The sequence below is a fragment of the Rhinoderma darwinii genome, chromosome 5, assembly GCF_050947455.1.
Source record: "Rhinoderma darwinii isolate aRhiDar2 chromosome 5, aRhiDar2.hap1, whole genome shotgun sequence".
NCBI lineage: Eukaryota > Metazoa > Chordata > Amphibia > Anura > Rhinodermatidae > Rhinoderma > Rhinoderma darwinii.
In genome coordinates, this window is record NC_134691.1 from 41,219,855 (window position 1) to 41,241,093 (window position 21,239).

A 21,239-nucleotide genomic window follows, 5' to 3' on the forward strand; every position below is an offset into this window, starting at 1 on the left:
AAATAACTGTGGCCGAGGGATAGGCTGCTGCAAAGCCCGCTGCTTCGTATAAAACAGCTAAGGCCTGAGTAGGGGGTATATATACACACATTATTACATAAGGCTGACATTCAATCCACGCATGTAAGAAAATGTATCGGCCCTCCGGATCTTTTTTAATTACTCCAGGCTCCCACCTGAGGGACCTATGAACAAGTAGGAAGACTCCTCTGGAGTAGTTGGAATAAGTGGCATGTGCTGCCCATTGTATCCATGACCTCCTAAGAAAGCGAACCGTATCTGGTATGAAATGCGTCTCCTGTAGACATATCATCTGTGCTCCACTTGCCCGGATTTGGGAAAATACTTGGGTTCGTTTGCTTGGGGTACCCAATCCCCTAACATTCCATGATAATACATTCAGGACTACCATTCACTGGCAGATATATGACAAAGAGCTCAAAAGAAAAGAAAAGGAAAAGAAAAAAAACAGAACTTACTAACACGGTAAAACTAAAGAACCTCCTCAGAATCTGATATGAACTAGTCAGATCCTACTAAGAAGATTTTCACGGGGGTAGTCTGTGAAGAACGATCTACCTATCACAGACTATTGCCCCGCCCAATCAGCGTCTCCCAGGCTGCATCGGACAATTTTGTTCCACAATATAAAGATATACCTGTATTTGCAGACAGTAATTATATAGTATCTCTCCAGCCCCCTCTAATATTTTGTGTGTTATCAGCCATGTACATTACATTCCTATCAGCAGACTCTTCCCTATACAGTTATCAATTGTTTAATTCCGCACGAGCATGTGCCCGTACCTAAAATATACAGCAGGGGGGGCTATGTACTTATTTGAAACATGTTTAGGAACTACTAGGTGTTTTACACAATGGTGCACCTCTAAATATACAGATATAAGAATAGATCAATCTGGTCTGAAAAAACGGTACTCAGCCTAGCAGTCCATCTTTTCTTATTCTTGGCAGGATCCATGCCCTGCTTCGCAGCAGGTGGTGTTATGGTAAACTTCTTGGCACCGTGGCATTGCGGCTATTCAGCCAGTCTTCGGCCTCCGCCGGCGTGTTAAAGAAGAGAGACCTGTCCTGATAAACGACCCGCAGTCTAGCAGGAAAAACCATTGAATATGGAATCTGGAGATCTCTCAGGCGCTTTTTAATCCCCACAAACGTGGCACGTGCTTTCTGGAGTACAGCAGAGAAATCCGGAAATAGCATTATGGATGCCGTGTTGTAGGTGATGTGGCCTTTTTGGCGCGCGGCTCTCAAGATGGCATCTCTATCTTTACTGCTTAGCAGTTTAACCAGCATGGGTCTCGGTGCACTGCCTGGGGGGGGGGGGGCGAGAGGGGACTCGATGTGCTCTCTCAACAGCGTATGCCAAAGATAATTTAGCATCCGGCAAAGTATCCTTAATCCACTGCTCCATGAATGTGCTGGGGTCCGATCCTTCAGCTCGCTCGGGTAACCCCAAAACCCGTACATTGTTCCACCTTAGGCGGTTTTCAAGATCATCAGATCTTTGTGACCACATTTCTGCTGCTCTTTCCAGGGCCCCGATCTGTCTAGCCACAGGTGCAGCGTCGTCCTCAATCTGTGATATACGAGTTTCCGTATCTTTCACTCTGTCCCGGAGATTATGTATATCCTGGCGTATCAAGCCAATATCAATTTTAACTTCCTCTATTCTGGTGGTCAATGAGGTAGTTGACTCCCTTATAGCTGTTAAAAGCTGAGCTGTGACTTCTTTCAACGTTGGCTCCTTCTCCCCCTCCCCCTCACCTTCACACTGTTCTTGCCGCGCCTCAGGAGCCTCGGCGCCATGCTGACCTTCCGGCCTTGCAAACTCCCGGAGCTTGTCCGCTGCAGTCGAGTTTCTGGTTTTACTCATGGTGAGTGCTCCTCTGTTCCTCCGTCTTGTATACCTAGTCCAGGAAATCTTTGCGGCAGTATTATGTCAGGATTATGAGTGGAGACGCTGAGATATGGACGGAGCTCCTACTGCATGCGACTGCTCGTGGCGATAGCTAGCCACGCCCCCATTGATTGATCTTATTAAAAAATATTTTTTACTTTTTGAGACACAGCTGCTTTGTATCCTGTATCCGTCAGGTCAGCAGGACTGACAGGATCAGTGACACGCAGGATCCACCTAAAATCTATCACATCTAAGATTATAATTTAGCGCAGGGCCCGTTTCACTGATCCCGTCAGTCCTGCTGACCTGACGGATACAGGATACAATGCAGCTGTATCTCAAAAAGTGAAAATATTTTTTAATAAACGTTGCACCAAACACACATTTTTATTAAAAATAAAATATAATAACTGCTGAGAGCTCTATGGTGGGGGGGAGAGTTATACGGCAAGGGGGTCTAACCATCTGACTGCAGGCTGAGCGCTCTAGGAATAATCCCCCCTTCCCCCCATAGGGTCCTCATTCTGCAAGGGGGGGGGGGGTTGAGAGTCTAACTGACTGAAGAGAGCTCCATGGGGGGAAACTATTACCCCCCCCCATAGCGCTGGCTGGCGTCAGTTAGATGGTTAGCCCTCCCCCCTTACTGCATAATCCCCCACCTAGCGTCGGCCAGTGACTTTAATGTTAGTTGGGCAGGAGGATAAACCGGCAGCTACTAACCTCAGGGACGGTGACCGACCGCCCGCCCGGCTCTTATCTTCCAGCTTCTCTTCCAGCTTTGGAGTAACAGAACAGCCGTCCGTCGCTGTTCTGTTACTAAATGGCGGCGCCCGCACTGTCAGGGAGGCATGTCTTAAGCACTAGCAGACGTGCTTAATGCCTGCTACCTACACCTATCCCGGCCAATTCACTGCTCCTCCCCATCTCCGTAGCGGCAGTTAGCAGCGCTAGCGCGCTGAATAGTTTTACAAGACTGTGCAGTTTGGGCTGCCATGGGCCCCCTGGGAGCCTCAGGCCCCGGGCGGCCGCCCAAACCACCCATATGATAATCCGCCACTGAGCGTAATAGTGTACCAGTGAAATAAATTAGATTTCATGTAATCTAATCCAGTGATCCCCAACCACCGTGGACCAATACCGGGCCGCGGTATCTGGTATCCGCCCTAGGGGCCAAAGGGCATTTTGGGCGAAAAAACCGCACCAAACTGTTTTTTTTTTAACATCTTTTTATTTTTCTAGGACGTTACAAGACAAAACTTTAGCAGCAATTTCTAACATTTTCAAGAAAATTTCAAAAGGCTATTTTTACAGGGGCCAGTTCTGTTGTGAAGGGGCTTTGAGGGCCTTATATATTAGAAGCCCCAATAAGTCACCCCATTTTAAAAACTTCACCCCTCACAAAGTATTCAAAATCGCATTTAGAAAGTTTCTTAACCCTTTAGACGTTTCACAGGAATTAAAGCAAAGTAGAAATGTCATTTTTTTTTCTCCAGAAATTCATTTTTAATTAATATTTTTTTTTGTAACACAGAAGGTTTTACCAGAAATGCAACTCAATATTTATTGCCCATATCATAGGTTTTAGAAATATCCCACATGTGGTCCTAGTGCGATAATGGACTGAAGCACCGGCCTCAGAAGCAAAGGAGCACCTAGTGGATTTTGGGGCCTCCTTTTTATTAGAATATATTTTAGGCACCATGTCAGGTTTGAAGGGCTCTTGCGGTGCCAAAACAATGGAAATCCCCCAAAAGTGATCCCATTTGGGAAACTACTCCCCTCAAGGAAATTATCTAGAGGTATAGTGAGCATTTTGACTCCACAGGTTTATTGCAGAATTTATTGAAAGTAGGCCGTGAAAATGAAAATCTAATTTTTTTTCAAAGAAAATGTAGGTCTAGCTAATTTTTTCTAATTTCCACAAGGACTAAAGAGGAAAAAGCAGTGCAACATTTGTAAAGCAATTTCTCCAGAGTAAAACAATACCCCACATGTGGTCATAAACTGCTGTTTGGGCCCACGGCAGGGCTTAGAAGGGAATGAGCGCCATTTGGCTTTTGGTGATCACATTTAGCAGGAATGGTTTGCGGAAGCCATGTCGCATTTGCAAAGCCCCTGAGGGACCAAAACAGTGAAAACGCCCAAAAAGTGACTCCATTTAGGAAACTAGACCCCTTGAGGAATTCATCTAGGGGTGTAGTGAGCATTTTGACCCCACATGTGTTTCGTAGATTTCATTAGAGTTGGGCAGTGAAAATGTAAAAAAATCCTTTTTATTCAATAAGAAGAATAATAACATTTTTCATTTTCTCAACAAATAAAGGAAAAAAAGAACCCCAACATTGTAAAGAAACTTATCTAGAGTACGGCAATACCCCATATGTCGTCATAAACGGCTGTTTGGGCACACAGTAGGGCTCAGAAGGGAAGGAGCGCCATTTGGCTTTTGGAGTGTAGATTTTCCTGGATTGGTTTCTGGGCGCATTTGCAAAGCCCCTGTGGGCCCAAAACAGTGGAAAACCCCAGAAGTGACCCCATTTTGGGTGTAGTGAGCATGTTAACTCCGCAGGTGTTTTGCAGAAATCAGTGTGCACTCGATGTTGCAGAGTGAAAATGGGATTTATTTTTTTTGCATAGATATGCCAATATGTGGTACCCACCTTGTGCCACCATAACAAGACAGCTCTCTAATTATTATGCTGTGTTTCCCGGTTTTAGAATCACCATACATGTGGCCCTAATCTTTTGCCTGGACATTTGACACGGCTCAGGAGTGAAAGAGTACCATGCGAAGTTAAGACCTAATTTGGTGATTTACAAAAGTATTGGTTCACAATTGCAGAGGCTCTGATGTTAAATAATATAAGAAACCCCCGAGAAGTGACCTTATTTTGGAAACTACACCCATCAAGGCATTTATTAAGGGGTGTAGTGAGCATTTTCACCCCACAGGTCTTTTTCATAAATGACTGCTCTGCGGATGGTGCAAAGTAAAAAAATTTCCCTAGATATGCCATTTTAGTGGCAAATATGTTGTTCCCAGATTGTGCCACTGGAGACACACACCCCAAAAATTGTTAAAAGGGTTCTCCCAGGTATGGCGATGCCATATATGTGGAAGTAAACTGCTGTTTGGGCACACTGTAGGGTTCAGAGGGGAGGGAGGGCCTTTTGGATTTTGGAGCATGGATTTTGCTTGGTAGTCGTTTTGTTTGGAGTTTTATTGGTATTTCAGTTTATAATGTGGGGGTACATGTAAGCTGGGCAGAGAACATCAGGGGCATAGTCAGGTGGTATAATAATGGGGTAAAAAAAAACAATAAAATAATCCATAGATGTGTGTTACGCTGTGACACAATCCTTCCTGCACAGGCCGGTGTCGCACTCATAAATGTCCTTCTTTATCCTCCTTTTAGTCCACCCTCCGCACATTTGCAGTTTGGGGAATTTTGCTGGGAAGTGTTGTCCTGGTATAATACGGGCACACTCGCTTCCAACAGATATGTTTGGGCCCTCCCATTCCTGGTTCCCTAATTTTAGGGTCTTGATAAATCGCCTCTTGAAACAGAAGAAGTGTTCCCCTCGGGTCGGCACAACTGCATATTTTTCTTTCCTGACATAGTGGAGCCTTAAGTAATTTTATTTTTTTCATAGACATAGTGGTATGATGGCTGTTTTTTTGCGGGACGAGCTGTAATTATTATAGGTACCATTTTGGGGTACATGCGACTTTTTGATCACTTTTCATCCTATTTTTTGGAAGGCAAGGTGACCAAAAAACAGCAATTCTGGCGTAGATTCTTTTTTTTTTTTTTAAATACACCGTTCACCATGCCTTATAAATTACATGTTATCTTTATTCTGCGGGTCAGTACGATTCCGGCGATAACTAATTTATAGAAATTTTTTATGTTTTACAACTTTTTGCACAATAAAATTACTTTTGTAAAAAGAATGTATTTTTCTGTCGCCATGTTCTGAGAACCATAACTTTTTAATTTTTTCATCGACGGAGCTGTATGAGGGGTGTTTTTTTGCGGGACAAGCTGTAGTTAGTATTGGTACCAGTTTTGGATACATGAGACTATTTGATCACTTTTTATTTCAATTTTTGTAGGGCTAAGTGACCAGAAAAATGAAATTCTGGCATCGCTTTTTATGGGGGGTTTTTACGCCGTTCACCGCGTGGAATAAATAACATAATATTTTTATAGTTCAGGCCGTTATGAATGTTGCGATACATGTTTTGTTTTTTTTCAATAATAATTTCAAGGACTTGGGGTGCCGATTAGCTGCAAACACCCTAAACCATTTGTCATATGGATACGGCAAAATGCAAAAAGTACTAGCTTTCCATGACGTATCCATACGACAAATGTCGGTAAGGGGTTAAGGTGCCTAGTCTAGACTGGACTGAAAAAAAATTACAGCAACACACAGAAATGAGAGAGAGGATAAAGTAAGATTAACTTGCAGTGCGATACACAAGACAACCACAGGACGGCACCAGATGATCTTAGAGCACAGGGAGCACTTGCATAAAGCTTAAAACTCACTGAAAGGAAAAATTGACCTAATACACACGCACCAAGAAGGAGGAATGAGCGAGGGTAAAATAGTAACAACCCAGACCACAAGACCAAGCCTCGCGCCGGGTTCCCACATAGCGTAAATGCTGCGGAACTTCCTCAACAGAATTGTGTGCGGAAATTCCGCAGCATTTACAGTAGCAGCAAAGTGGATGAGATTTAGAAAATCTCATGCCCACGCTGCGGGAAAAAACGCAGCATGACAATTCATGATGCGTTTTTGTTGATTTTCTGTTGCGGGTTTTCCCCATTGAAATTAATTGCAAAACCCACAACAGAAAGCCAAGTATTGCGACTTTTGATGCGTAATCGCAGCATTTACACCGCAAAAATCACAACTCTGCAAAAACAAAATCATACTTACCCAGAACGCCCTCCATCTTCGTGCATTCCGTCCTCCTACGATGACGTTTCATCCCATGTGACTGCTGCAGCCGATCATGGTCTGCAACGTCATCGTAGAAGGCCGGAGGGGGTAAGTATAGGCGCTTTTTTTTTTACGCAGCAGAAACTCAGTTCGAAAAAACGCACACCACAATGTGGTGTGATTTTTCAGACGGCAGGTGCTGCGGGTTCCAGGTCGGATACATTGCGTGATTTTTACGCAGCGTATCCGACCCGTGGGAACGTGGCCTAAGGATGAGAGCGACTTTAACATGGGCCAAATTGTGATGGCTTGATGACTGGGTCGGAGCATCTCCAAAACGGCAGTTCTTTGAGGTGTTTCGGGTATGCAGTGGTTTGTACCTACCAAAATCGGCCTTAAGGAAGGACAACCGGTGAATTGGCGACAGGGTCATTGATGCGAGTGTGGTGTGAAGGCTGCTCCTATCCCACAGAAGAGCTACCGTAGTACGAATTGCTGAAAAAGTTACTGCTGGCTATGATAGAAAGGTGTCAGAACACACAGTGCATTAGCGCTTGCTGCGTTTGGGGCTGTGTAGCCACAGAACGGACAGAGTGCCCATGCTGTCCCCTGTCCACCACTGAAAGCGCCTACCACACTGCTAAAATTGGACACGAGTGGTTTGAGGGACTTGACAAAGAATTCAAGTTGTTGACTTGGCCAGTGGCGGATTAAGGTACCATGGGCCCTGGGCTGTTGACACAACTTGGGCCCCCTCCTTACCCCTCACATGCAATTCAACCCCCCCCCCAACCCGCTGACACTGTACCTGTCAGTGTCACTGACCTGACAGATACAGGTTTTAGCACTAGATACAGCTGCTCTGTTACAGGATATAAAGCAGCTGTATCTCAAAAAGTAAACATTATTTTTAATAAAAAGTATTTAGAAAGTAGCACCAAACACACTGATGCACGGTTTTATTAAAGAGAAAATAAAAATAACAATAATAATAATTTAAAAATGATAACACCTTTCTTTAACCCATTAATGACCAGCCTATTTTAGACCTTAATGACCAAGCCATTTTTTACGTTTTTCCATCGTCTCTTTCAAAGAGCTATAACTTTTTTATTTTTGTGTCGACATAGCTGTATAAGGTCTTGTTTTCTGCGGGACAAGTTGTAATTCTTAATAGCACCATTTTGGGGTACATAGAATTTATTGATTAACTTTTATTAACGTTTTTTGGGGGGGGAATAGAAAAAAACCCAGCAATTTCACCACACTTTTTTGCGTCCTAAATTTACGCCGTTTACAGTGTGATATAAATAACACAATAACTTTATTCAGTGGGTTGTTGCGATTGCAACGATACCAAATTTGTATAGTTTTTGTATGTTTTACTACTTTTACAAAGTAAAAACGCTTTTTTTCAAAATTATTTGTTTTTGAGTCTCCATATTTGAAGAGCCATAACTCTTTTAATTTTTTGCCGATGCAGTTGTAGGAGGCTTTTTTTTTGTGGGACGACTTGTAGTTTTTATCGGTACAATTTTGCAGTAGATGCGACTATTTGATCACTTTTTATCACATTTTTTTTAAGGCTGGATTCAAAGAAAACAGCAATTAGTGCATGGTTTTATATTTAATTTTTTCCGACGTTCACCGTGTGGGTTAAATGATGATTTTTTTACTAGTCCCACTAGGGGACTTCACTATGCAATCCTACGATCGCATTTATAATACACTACAATACTTCTGTATTGCAGTGTATTATGCCTGACCGTGTAAAACGGACAGACATCTGCTAGGCCATGCCTCTGACCTAGCAGGCAGACCTGGGGGCCTTTATTAGGCCCCCCCGCTGCCATCGGAGACACAGACACTCGGCGATCTTATCGCGGGTGCCGGTGGGATGAGAGGGAGCTTCCTCCCTCTCTCCAAAACCACTCAGATGTGGCGCTCGCTATTGAGCGCCACATCTGAGAGGTTAAACGGGTGAGATCGATACTAATATTGATCTCACCTGTTTAAGCAGGGATGCCCCCAGCCCTCAGCTACCTCTGGTAGCTGAGATCAGGGAGATTTAACGGCTCCCTGCTCTGTTTATTTATTCCGATGCAGCGCCGTAAAAAGGCTATTGCATTGGAATAAAGCCGTTAGTGGCCGCCGTAAAAACACTGGGGCGGTCACTAACGGGTTAAAGTGTAACCAACCTTTTAACATGTCATAGTGATATGTCAGAACTTTTAATCGGTGGGGAGTTCGAGCACTGAGACCCCCACCTATCACTAAAGTGAAGCGGCAGAAGCGCACGATTCAATGCTGCGCGGCTTCGTTTCTGATCGGCATTACTCGGAGTGGTGTACGTCCGTACACCACTTGCTCGGCTTTCCGAGAGAAGCAGATCAGAAAGGAAGCGGCACAGCGGTCACCTGAGCGCTTCTGGCACTTTGTTTTAGCGATCCATCGGGGTCTCAGTGCTCGGACCCCCACCGATCCAAACTTCTGACATTTCACTATGACATGTCAGAAGTTTAAAGGGGTTTTCCCATGAGGGAAGTTTATGACATATCCTGTGGATCCTGTCAGATAGATGCGATTCCCACCTCTGGGAACTGCACATATCTCTAGAACCGGGCCCCCTAAACCCTGTTCTACCTCTTTCTGCTGTCGCTGCCTCTTTGCCACTTCCTGACCGTGGACTTTCCGTAACTCTCATAGTAGTGAATGGCAGTTACGGAAGCAGCGTAGCATGTGAGCTACGCTGATTCCGTAACTATCATTCAGTTCTATGAGACTTACGGAAACAGCATAGCTCAGCGTGCTACGCTGTTTTCGGAACTCCCGACCATAAAGTCAGAAATTGGCCGGGAGGCAGCGAGAGCAGAAAGAGGTAGAACGAGGTTTGTTGGGCCCCGTTCTAGAGATAGGTGCGGGTCCCAGAGGTGGAAACCGCTTCTATCTAACATTCATGACATATCCTGTGGATATGTCATAAATGTCCCTGGTGGGAAAACCCCTTTAAGTAGTCAGACACGCCTTCGCTTGTAGCAAAATAACTACTGAGGGCTGTATGGGGAGATTATATTGCAAGGGGAGGTCAGATTATCTGACTGACTGCTGAGGGCCCTATAGGGGGGTTTGAGTGTCTGACTCTGACGTCTCTGTGGGCTGGGTGGATATCCCTCCCATAGAGACCTCAGCAGTTAGTCGCTCAGACCTCTCCCTATAGAGCCCACAGCAGTCAGTCAGACAAACTCCCCTTGCAATATATTAGTAACTACTGAGGGCTCTTTGGGAAGGGAGGTCTAACCATATAAGTGACTGCAGAGGACTCTATGAAGGGGGGAGTAATCCCCCCATCCCCCATAGAGCCCTCAGTATTTATTATACAGCAGGGGGGGGTTGAGATTATGACTGCTGAGTGCTCTATGAGGGGATATTATTATAGCACAGCCTGTATATAGTGCCCACATATAGTCCACCTGTAGATTGTGCCCCACATATAGCTTCCCCCTCCTGTAGATAATGCCGCCCACACTTTTTAGTTGAAAACAACAAGCTTTACATACTCACCGTGATCCTGTTCCCACGCCGTTCTGTGTCAATGCAGGCCTGCTCTCTTGTGAGCAGGTCTGTTGGGGCTGAACGACGCGATGTCGCATTCGCGCCGCTTGCGTCGTTGAAAGGCACTGATTGGCATGGCAGAATGACATGCCCCGTCAATCAGCACCCTTCAACAACGGAAGCGGTGTGATCACATCATCGCGCCGCTACCGTTGTTGATTGGCAGGGCAGAAAGACTTCCCCCGCCAATCAGCACCTTTCAACACCGGCTAACACTAAGCCTCGCCTTAGTAATGGACGCTGTCAATCAGCCGGCGGCCATTACTAAGGCGGTAGTAACATCGTTTAAAAAAAAAACCCACAAAGACATAGAAAAAATATTTTATTGAAATAAAAAAAAAAACAACCCTCGTTAAAAAGCCGTCATCGAAGTAGTCCTCGAATCCGACGTAGTCCAACAACCAAACCTGTGTGATACTGTCCTTCAAGGTAGGCTTAGATACAGGGTCCAGCAGACAGTAATCTTATACAGTATAAGATTATTGTCTGCTGGAGCCTTGTATCTAAGCCTACCATGTGGTAGGCTTAGATATAGGGTCGAACAGACAGTTTCACATATGGGCCCCGTATCTAAGCTTACCATGTGGTTATGGTAAGATGCTTAGATACAGGGCCCCAGCAGACAGTAATCTTATACAGTATGAGATTACTGTCTCCTGGGGCCCTGTATCTAAACCTACCGTGTGGTAGGCTTATATACAGGGCCCATCAGACAGTATCACACATGGGCCATGTATCTAAGCCTACCATGTGGTTGGGTTAGATACAGGGACCAGCAGACAGCATCACACAATCTGTGATCCTGTCTCATGGGCCCTCTAGCCTGCTACAACGTAGGCTTAAGGGGGTTGTCCAGTCCCTAAACATTGATCGCCTATCCTCAGGATAGGCCATCAATAGCTGAAAGGTCGGAGTCCGACTCCCGGGACCCGGAAAATCAGCTTTTTTGAAGGGGCCGCAGCACTCATACAAGAGCTGCTTCCACTTCATTTCCCTTACTCGCTCACACTGTGAATCGCCAACACGGATTCACAGTGTGAGCAAGTGACCGGAATGAAGGGGAAGCCCATGCGGTCCCTTCAAAACAGCCCGCGGCCCCAGTTACTATAGTATCTTTTTATTCATGGGGTGCGGGGGGCCACGGCCCCCCCTGGCTTCAGGGCCCGGTCGCAAATGCGACCGCTGCAACCCCTATATCTACGCCACTGTACCCAGCCATTCAGCGCTTATGCATGTAATTGTACTTGCGTTCTATAGACGCAGGTACAATTAGTGCAGGAGGGGGTGGCGGCGGCTGGTTTCAGTTGCGCCGCTGCTCCCTCAGAGAGGCAGCAGGACGGACGGTGCGGCCCTGCCCTGCCCTCCCCATTAGTAGCGGCCCTATAGCGATCACGTTCTTACTAGAACGATGTGCAGCCACATACACAAGTGTCCTGATAATGAATACACATGATCTCCAGCCTAGACGTCATGTGTATTCAGAATCCTGACACTTCTGAATCTTTTCTGTGAGCTTCCAGCTAGCCACGCGTAATCTCGCGAGATTACGAGGTAAACGAGATTTCGTTTCCCTTGCTGGAAATCTCACAGAAAAGATTCAGAAGTGTCAGGATTCTGAATACACATGATGTCCTGGCTGGAGGTCATGTGTATTCATTATCAGGACACTTGTGTATGTGGCTGCACATCGTTCTAGTAAGAACGTGATGCTGCTGTGTAAATGAATGGAGAGGAGTGCATGATGCTGATTGGTCACTGATTCGTCAGCATCATACACTTCTATTCACAACGCCCAGTTAGTAAAACAAGTAAACACGCCCAGTTACAAACACAATACACGCCCAGTTGGACATACGGAAAAAAAAAACACGCCCAGTTGTCCATCTCAAAGCTCATTTGCATAAATATAAAATAGCTCATAACTTGGCCAAAAATGAACGTTTAAAAAAAAACAAAAACGTTACTGTAATCTACATTGCAGCGCCGATCCCATGCAATAGGAGATAGGGATTTGAGAATCTGGTGACGGAGCCTCTTTAACATCAATATCATGGATATGAATAAACACAGAAGGGGGTTTCACCTTCTAGGATATAAGAGCAGTGATTCCAGCAGAGAAGAAAGAACGTGAAACATTTTTACTTTGGAAAGTGCCCGGGTCATTGATTATTCTGTGCTCAGCCCTTTCACCTAGTTTGGAAACCTGTTCACATGTGACATGCTTTCGACACGCAACGAGCTAAGACCTCATGCACACGACTGTGCATTTGCGGCCGCATGCTATCCACAATTGCAGAGCCCCAATTGTGGATAGTATAGAACACATTCAATCCTATGGGCCAATGCACACGACCGTGGTTCCAAGGGTCTGCGCATTGCCCAAAAACTGGACAGAAAAAAAATAGGACATGTAATTTTACGGACCGCAATTGCGGTCTGCGCTCCTTGAAGTCAAGGCACATCTTGTGTGTGCACGGCCCGTGATTGCGGAGAGCCCGCGTATGACACTCCAAGGCCCATTTGTGCACACAGCTACGGTCATGTGCATTAGGCCTAATGCCTCATGCACACGACCGTTGTGACACTCGGGCCGTTTTTGACGGCATCCGATATTCTTCACAGACCCATTCACTTTAGTGGGTGAATCGGATCCGTGAAAAATGATCTGTGTCTCCGATCCGAGGAAAGATAAGACATGTTCTATCTTTCCACGGATCACTGACGGGACTCAGCCGGCACACACAGTCGTCTGCATGAGGCGTAAGACTTCCTTCTGTATTACTGGCTCTTGTGTTTAGTGCTAGATCAGTAATATAAGACTTGTCTGCCTATTCATCAGAGGACATAATACAGAGCCGTAGGCCCTCAGCGTGCCTTTCTACGGTGCTCTGTATTACGGAAATATTAGATCTTAGAAGCAATACTTCTAGGATAAGAATCGCTCTGTTATGTGGAGACCGATAGAACATGGCACAATTAATTTTTCTGATGGACTTCTGTTTTTTATCTGAGGAGCCATTTACAGCTCCACACCACTCGCCGTTTCTACGGAGCCGTTAGGTTATGTTCACACAGGGTGGATACGCTGTGTAAAAGCACACAGCGTGTTGCAGTTTTTCGGCTGGAATGTCCGCTGCGGAAAGCTGCACATAAAAAAAGTGCAGCATGTAATAGTCAGGGCTTCACAAACGCTGTCTCACTTTAAATTTTTTTCCTATCTTCCTCCGTTATTTACATATCGGTGCTGTTATATTTGGCGCCCGATATGTAAATAAGCCCCTGAACTGCCAATGGGGCGTTTCTATCTAACTAAACGGCAAGGGGGCGCGATCTCTTCGCTCCGCACTGTCCAATCAGCTACAGACAGTGTCAGGGCGACTTGCGCTGTGTTCCCTCCCGCGACAGCACACACAGGCTGGTGGTTCTGCAGAGAGCGCTCTCTCAGTCTGTGTGTGTTTGGATTGGTCGAACATGTGTGTTTACTGCCATATGGAAAAGTGTATAAAGGCCCTTTTACACGGACAAATGATCGAGTGAACGAGCACTTGTATGAACGCTCTTTTGCAATCATTGCCCTGTGCAAACGCTTGTTCATCTGCTGATCGGATCTTTTATGCAGCCAAAAAACTGGTTTCTAGTTGGCCGCACATCTCCCTGTGTAAACAGGGAGATGTGTTGCGGACATGATGCAAGTACAAGGGGACAAACGATCGTAGTAACGATCGCTCATCCCTATACATAACCGATCATTGCTCCTCATGAATGGAGAAAACGAGCTCTGATCGACGAGCTGTCTTTTTGATCGACGCTTGTTTAAAGAGGCTCTGTCACCAGATTTTGAAACCCCTATCTCCTATTGCAGCAGATCGGCGCTGCAATGTAGATAAGAGTAACGTTTTTTTTTGTTTTTTTTAAAAACGAGCATTTTTGGCCAAGTTATGACCATTTTTATATTTCTGCCTCCCATTGATGTTAATGGGAGGTCGGAGACGTAAACGCCTGAAGATAAGGCATGTCGCTTCTTTTTCCCGCGAAACAGTTTCTGTGTCAAAAAACGTGACAAAAAACTCTGTGTGAACTGACCCTTAGTCTTTGATGGCTCCTAAAAGCCAAATGGCACAATATTTTTTATAATATTATTAGTATAGGTGAGCAGTCCTGTTACTGTAATATGCGGCCCTTACATAGGACATAGACAAATGACATATCCACTTTAACCTGAATATTCTGTACTAATGCCACGTATTATCTAGAGCAGTGATCTCAACATTTCTTAGGCTTCGTTCACATCTGCGTCAGGGATCCGTTCTGACGTTCAGTCGGAGCTTGCCATCGGAACGGAGCCCTGACTGACACAAACGGAAACCATAGGTTACTGTTTCCATCACCATTGATTTCAATGGTGACGGATCCGGTGCCAATGGTTTCCGTTTTGACGGAATGAATAGCGTAGTCAACTGCGCTTTTTCCCATTTAAATCAATGGGTGGACGTTTGGAGGCATTCAGCCTACGTATTTTCAGCCGTTTTTTGGGGCGTTTTCAGCCCAAAAAACGGCTGAAAATAAGCCATGTGAATATACCCTTCTAGTCCAGTAATGGCGCAGTCCGCAGCCATGGATCGTACATAGCGCAGCTTGTGTGTCTCTGCTTTATATTTAGGGGACACTGAAGGGACAATACTGCTGCTTCTTCTTGCATCATGTGTACATGACACATGAAGGAGACTGATATTTCACCGGTAATAAATATGCTGTTCTATCCCCTTCAAGGGGTGTATGTGCACAAGCTCCCAATTGTGCAAAGCCGTAATACAGCGATTTGACACAGAGGCTTTTCCCCCTCTGATACATATGAAAAATTGTGGAATGTTTTTGATATATTAAGAAGCAATAATAACCCCATAATATGGTGCCCTGCGGTGCTCCATATGGCGGTACACAGAGTGCCTAGGGCTTCGTGGTATTCAGGACTCCGTGGTATTCAGGACACAAGTGCAAGAGTAAACAGAGCCTTATTGAAATGTATGTATCAAATCAGCAATAACCTGTGCAGAAGTTCAGCAATTTCCCATAGTAACCAATTAGATCACATGGGCACAGCGACATAATTGAAGCTCCTGGGCCCCAATGCAATGTCTGTTAGGATATGTTCACACGTAGTGACCAAAAACGTCTGAAAATACGGAGCTGTTTTCAGGCAAAAACAACTCATGATTTTCAGACGTTTTTGTAGCAACTCGCGTTTTTCACGGCCGTTTTTGGAGCTGTTTTTCAATGGAGTCAATGAAAAACGTCTCCAAAAACGTCCCAAGAAGTGTCCTGCACTTCTTTTGACGAGCCGTCATTTTACGTGCCGTATTTTGACAGCGACACGTAAAATAAAGGCTCATGGGAACAGAACATCGTAAATCCTATTGAAAGCAATGGGCAGATGTTTGTAGGCGTAATGGAGCCGTTTTTTCAGACGTAATTCAAGGCGTAAAACGCCCGAATTACGTCTGAAAACAGTGTGTGTGAACATACCCTAACAGTACTCCATCTACCACCTGCTATTTATAAGGGCTTATTTAGACGAACGTGTAATACGTCCGTTCAACGAGCGGGATTTTCACGCGCCTCGCACGGACCTATGTTAGTCTATGGGGCCGTGCAGACTGTCCGTGAGTTTCACGCAGCGTTTTTGAAAAACTGCCGCGTAAAAAAACGGCCCGTCGGAACAGAACGCCGTTTTTCCCATTGAAATCAATGGGCAGATGTTTGGAGGCGTTCTGCTTCCGATTTTTCTGCCGTTTTTCAAGCGTTTACGGCCCGAAAAACGGCCGAAAATAGGCCGTGTGAACATACCCTTATTATGGGGCAGCAGTGCTTTTGAGCCCCTCAGGCACCAGGCCCCTGGTGCCACTTCTACCCTAGTATCCAATATACAGTGAAGGAAATAAGTATTTGATCCCTTGCTGATTTTGTAAGTTTGCCCACTGTCAAAAACATGAACAGTCTAGAATTTTTAGGCTAGGTTAATTTTACCAGTGAGAGATAGATTATATAAAAAAAATAAAAAAAAATAACATTGTCAAAATTATATATATTTATTTGCATTGTGCACATAGAAATAAGTATTTGATCCCTTTGGCAAACAAGACTTAATACTTGGTGGCAAAACCCTTGTTGGCAAGCACAGCAGTCAGACATTTTTAGTAGTTGATGATGAAGTTTGCACACATGTTAGATGGAATTTTGGCCCACTCCTCTTTGCAGATCATCTGTAAATCATTAAGATTTCGAGGCTGTCGCTTGGCAACTCGGATCTTCAACTCCCTCCATAAGTTTTCGATGGGATTAAGGTCTGGAGACTGGCTAGGCCACTCCATGACCTTAAAGGGAATGTGTTGCCAGAAAAACATGTTTTTTTTTAAAAAATTAAACATTTAGTGTGTGGGTGATTAAACATTGTTCAAATTTTTTTTATTTTTTTGCACGAGTCCATGTAATATTATAAATTATTTCTAATTTATAATACTACCCATTTTTGGTCACTAGATGGAGCTGTTCCCAAAATTGCAGCATTGCAACATTGGGTTAAAAGCCCTCGCTCTAGTGAGCTCTCAGCATCCCCCCCTCCTTTATCCTGGCTAGTGCCGGGATAAACGAGGGGTTTGAACGATGTAACCTCCTACACTGTGTGTCGCCATTTTTTGAGCTAACCCACAGTGTAGTAGGTTTACATACAGTAGTAAACACACACAAACACGAACATACATTGAAATCTCTTACCTGCTCCTGCCGCCGCGGCTCCCTCCGGCCCGTCCGCTCCGTTTGCTGCCGCTGGTGCAAGTGCACAAATCCGGAAGCCGCAACCGGAAGTAGTAATATTACTGTCCGGCCGCGACTTCCGGTCCACAGGAAAATGGCGCCGGACGGCGCCAATTTCGAATAGGACTGTGTGGGAGCGGCGCATGCGCAGTTCCCACACAGACGCCGTACACTGCAGTCAATGGGACGGGAGCCGTTCGCAGTCCCTATGGGACTGTGGCTGCCGTATTCCATGTCTGTATGTGTCGTTAATCGACACACACAGAAATGGAACAAAAAATGGCAGCCCCCATAGGGAAGAAAAAGTGTAAAAATAAGAAAAAGTAAAACACAAACACACAAATGAATATAAACGTTTTTAATAAAGCACTAACATCTTTAACATATAAAAAAATAATTTGTGATGACACTGTTCCTTTAATGTGCTTCTTTTTGAGCCACTCCTTTGTTGCCTTGGCTGTATGTTTCGGGTAATTGTCGTGCTGGAAGACCCAGCCACGAGCCATTTTTAATGTCCTGGTGGAGGGAAGGAGGTTGTCACTCAAGATTTGACAGTACATGGCTCCATCCATTCTCCCATTGATGCGGTGAAGTAGTCCTGTGCCCTTAGCAGAGAAACACCCCCAAAACATAATGTTTCCACCTCCATGCTTGACAGTGGGGACGGTGTTCTTTGGGTCATAGGCAGCAATCCTCTTCCTCCAAAAACGGCGAGTTGAGTTAATGCCAAAGAGCTCAATTTTAGTCTCATCTGACCACAGTACCTTCTCCCAATCACTCTCAGAATCATCCAGATGTTCATTTGCAAACTTCAGATGGGCCTGTACATGTGCCTTCTTGAGCAGGGGGACCTTGCGGGCACTGCAGGATTTTAATCCATTACGGCGTAATGTGTTACCAATGGTTTTCTTGGTGACTGTGGTCCCAGCTGCCTTGAGATCATTAACAAGTTCCCCCCGTGTAGTTTTCGGCTGAGCTCTCACCTTCCTCAGGATCAAGGATACCCCACGAGGTGAGGTTTTGCATGGAGCCCCAGATCGATGTCGATTGACAGTCATTTTGTATGTCTTCCATTTTCTTACTATTGCACCAACAGTTGTCTCCTTCTCACCCAGCGTCTTACTTATGGTTTTGTAGCCCATTCCAGCCTTGTGCAGGTCTATGATCTTGTCCCTGACATCCTTAGAAAGCTCTTTGGTCTTGCCCATGTTGTAGAGGTTAGAGTCAGACTGATTAATTGAGTCTGTGGACAGGAGTCTTTTATACAGGTGACCATGTAAGACAGCTGCCTTTAATGCAGGCACCAAGTTGATTTGGAGCGTGTAACTGGTCTGGAGGAGGCTGAACTCTTAATGGTTGGTAGGGGATCAAATACTTATTTCTCTGTGCACAATGCAAATAAATATATATAATTTTGACAATGTGATTTTCTTATTTTTTTATTTATATAATCTATCTCTCACTGGTAAAATTAACCTAGCCTAAAAATTCTAGACTGTTCATGTCTTTGACAGTGGGCAAACTTACAAAATCAGCAAGGGATCAAATACTTATTTCCTCCACTGTAGCTATGCCCCTGCATGGGCACCACCTCTACATCTACAAGCTGTGCTGACAAAAACGCTCAGTGTTGCTGAAAACAACCAATCGCATACAAGCTTTACTTTTTGGGTTAAAAATTTAAAAATATTAGGCCAATAGTTCAATTAGAATATAAGCCTAAACTTCCCAGTACCCTAAAAAACAAAAAAACAAATAAACAATAACATACGTATACAAATGATCCTGCCAAAAAACGTGATGTGAACAAAGCCCTCATTTTCATTTGGTAAAAGTTTTTAATTCTTTCATTTAAAATCCGTGGCCCATCTTGACTTTCAGAAGCTACTAGGGAATTCTTGTTTGCATTACGAAATTATAGATAAAATTCTGCCGCCAAGTTCCTACGTTAAGTTTCTAATTCTTCTAACGCTCCAGAAAGGCCTGGCACTATTCTACACATAAATATTTCTTCTAGATTACGCGCAGCCTCAATAGGAAGTCATTCTTTACAATGCTGTATATTTATGTTACCTTCTATCTTAGGTTTGGTATAAATAGTGCCGAAGCCATTATTTATCTTATGATGATAAAGCTTTTGTAACTATTGCTGCATGATTTCCTTATGGCTATATTTAATAAGTCGGTACATAATAATTGCACTTTTGTGTTAAAATTTAATTTTTTATTCTAGAGGCCTTGGAGTAATTAAAAAATAATACTGGTTGCAAACTTCAATCATAGACATTAGTGGCATGTTGCTAAGATTTGCCGCAATGTCTGAACGGTGGGGGTCCGAACGCTGTAAGCCACATTGATTGCTACAAGGACGCAACGGTGACACTGGGAAAACACCCCGAATGTCTATCATGAGACGGCCGCTCGAAATTAAAACCTCCTTGTAAGATTACCTACTGTATGGAAAGGACATGAAGTCACTACTTACTTGAGTATAAAACGACATCCAGTAGTGTGTGCCCTGTGTAATTCAGGAGTTGCACAAACTTATTATTATTATCCACAAGTAAAGTAGAAATGTGCTGCAAATTGCCATTAAATTGGTAGGAAGTGCTGAACTCTGGAATTCTGTGCTCACAAGTTCACATAACACCAATAAGTCACATGTTGGAATTTGACTTCTTGCCTTTAAAAAAAAGGAAAAAAGAAAAAAAATAACACTTCTGGGAAAACACATTCAGTCTTGGCAACACAGCGAAGCAACAGTCGTGATTTTACCAGTGAGCAGAAAATTTGAGCTTTTAAAATACACGATCACAACACGTCATATTCCAACAAGATCAGATAACACTTTCAAAAAGTTATGTCTAGGGAAAAAAAAAAATAATTGGTTGTTGTATTGGTTGCAGTATTTTGTCTTCTATACAAAGAAGATCTCAAGACCGCTGACGGACTGTGGATAATGTGCCGGGTTCCATGAGGGTTCTGTCGTGGTTTCCGTTGCGGTGGACACCTGACCATCACAACTTTATTGAGCTTGTTAGACATCCCATTCCAAAACCATGGGCGTTAATGTGGAGTTGCTCCCCTTTTGCGGGTATAACAGCTTCCATTCTTCTGGGAAGGCTTTCTACAAGATTTTGGAGGGTGTCTTTTGGGAATTTTTGCCCATTCATCTAGAAGAGCATTTGTGAGGTCAGACACTGATGTTGGGGGAGAGGGCCTGGCTCACAATCTCTGTTCTAATTCATGCCAAAGGTGGTGGATGGGTTGAGGTCAGGACTCTGTGCAGCCAGTCAAGTTCTTCCACATGCAACTCACCAACCATGTCTTTGTGGATCTTGCTTTGTGCACTGGGGCAGGTGGGCTCGCACAATCTGATCAAAATGAGTGCCAAGAACCTCACATTTATAAGTTGTGTAACAGTAAGGGTATGTTCACACGCACTGTTTTCAGACGTAATTCGGGCGTTTTACGCCTCGAATTACGCCTGAAAAAACGGCTCCATTACGCCTACAAACATCTGCCCATTGCTTTCAATGGGTTTTACGATGTTCTGTTCCCACGAGGTGTAATTTTATGCATCGCTGTCAAAAGACAAGGAGCCCCAGACCATTATCCGTCCTCCACCAAATTTTCCAATAGATTCCATTATGTAGCACTCTCCTGGCATAGGTCAAACCCAGATTCCTCCATCAGACTGCCAGACAGTGAAACAAGATATCACTCCAGGGAACACGTTTCCACTGCTGCAGAGTCCAGTGACGACGTGCTTTACACCTCTCCATCCGACGCTTGGCATTGGGCATAGTGATCTTAGGCTTGTGTGCGGAGACCAGGGAAACCCATTTCATGAAGCTCCTGATGCACAGTTCTGGTGCCGATGTCAATTCCAGAGGCAATTTGGATCTCTAGTGAGTGATATAACACAGGATAGGCG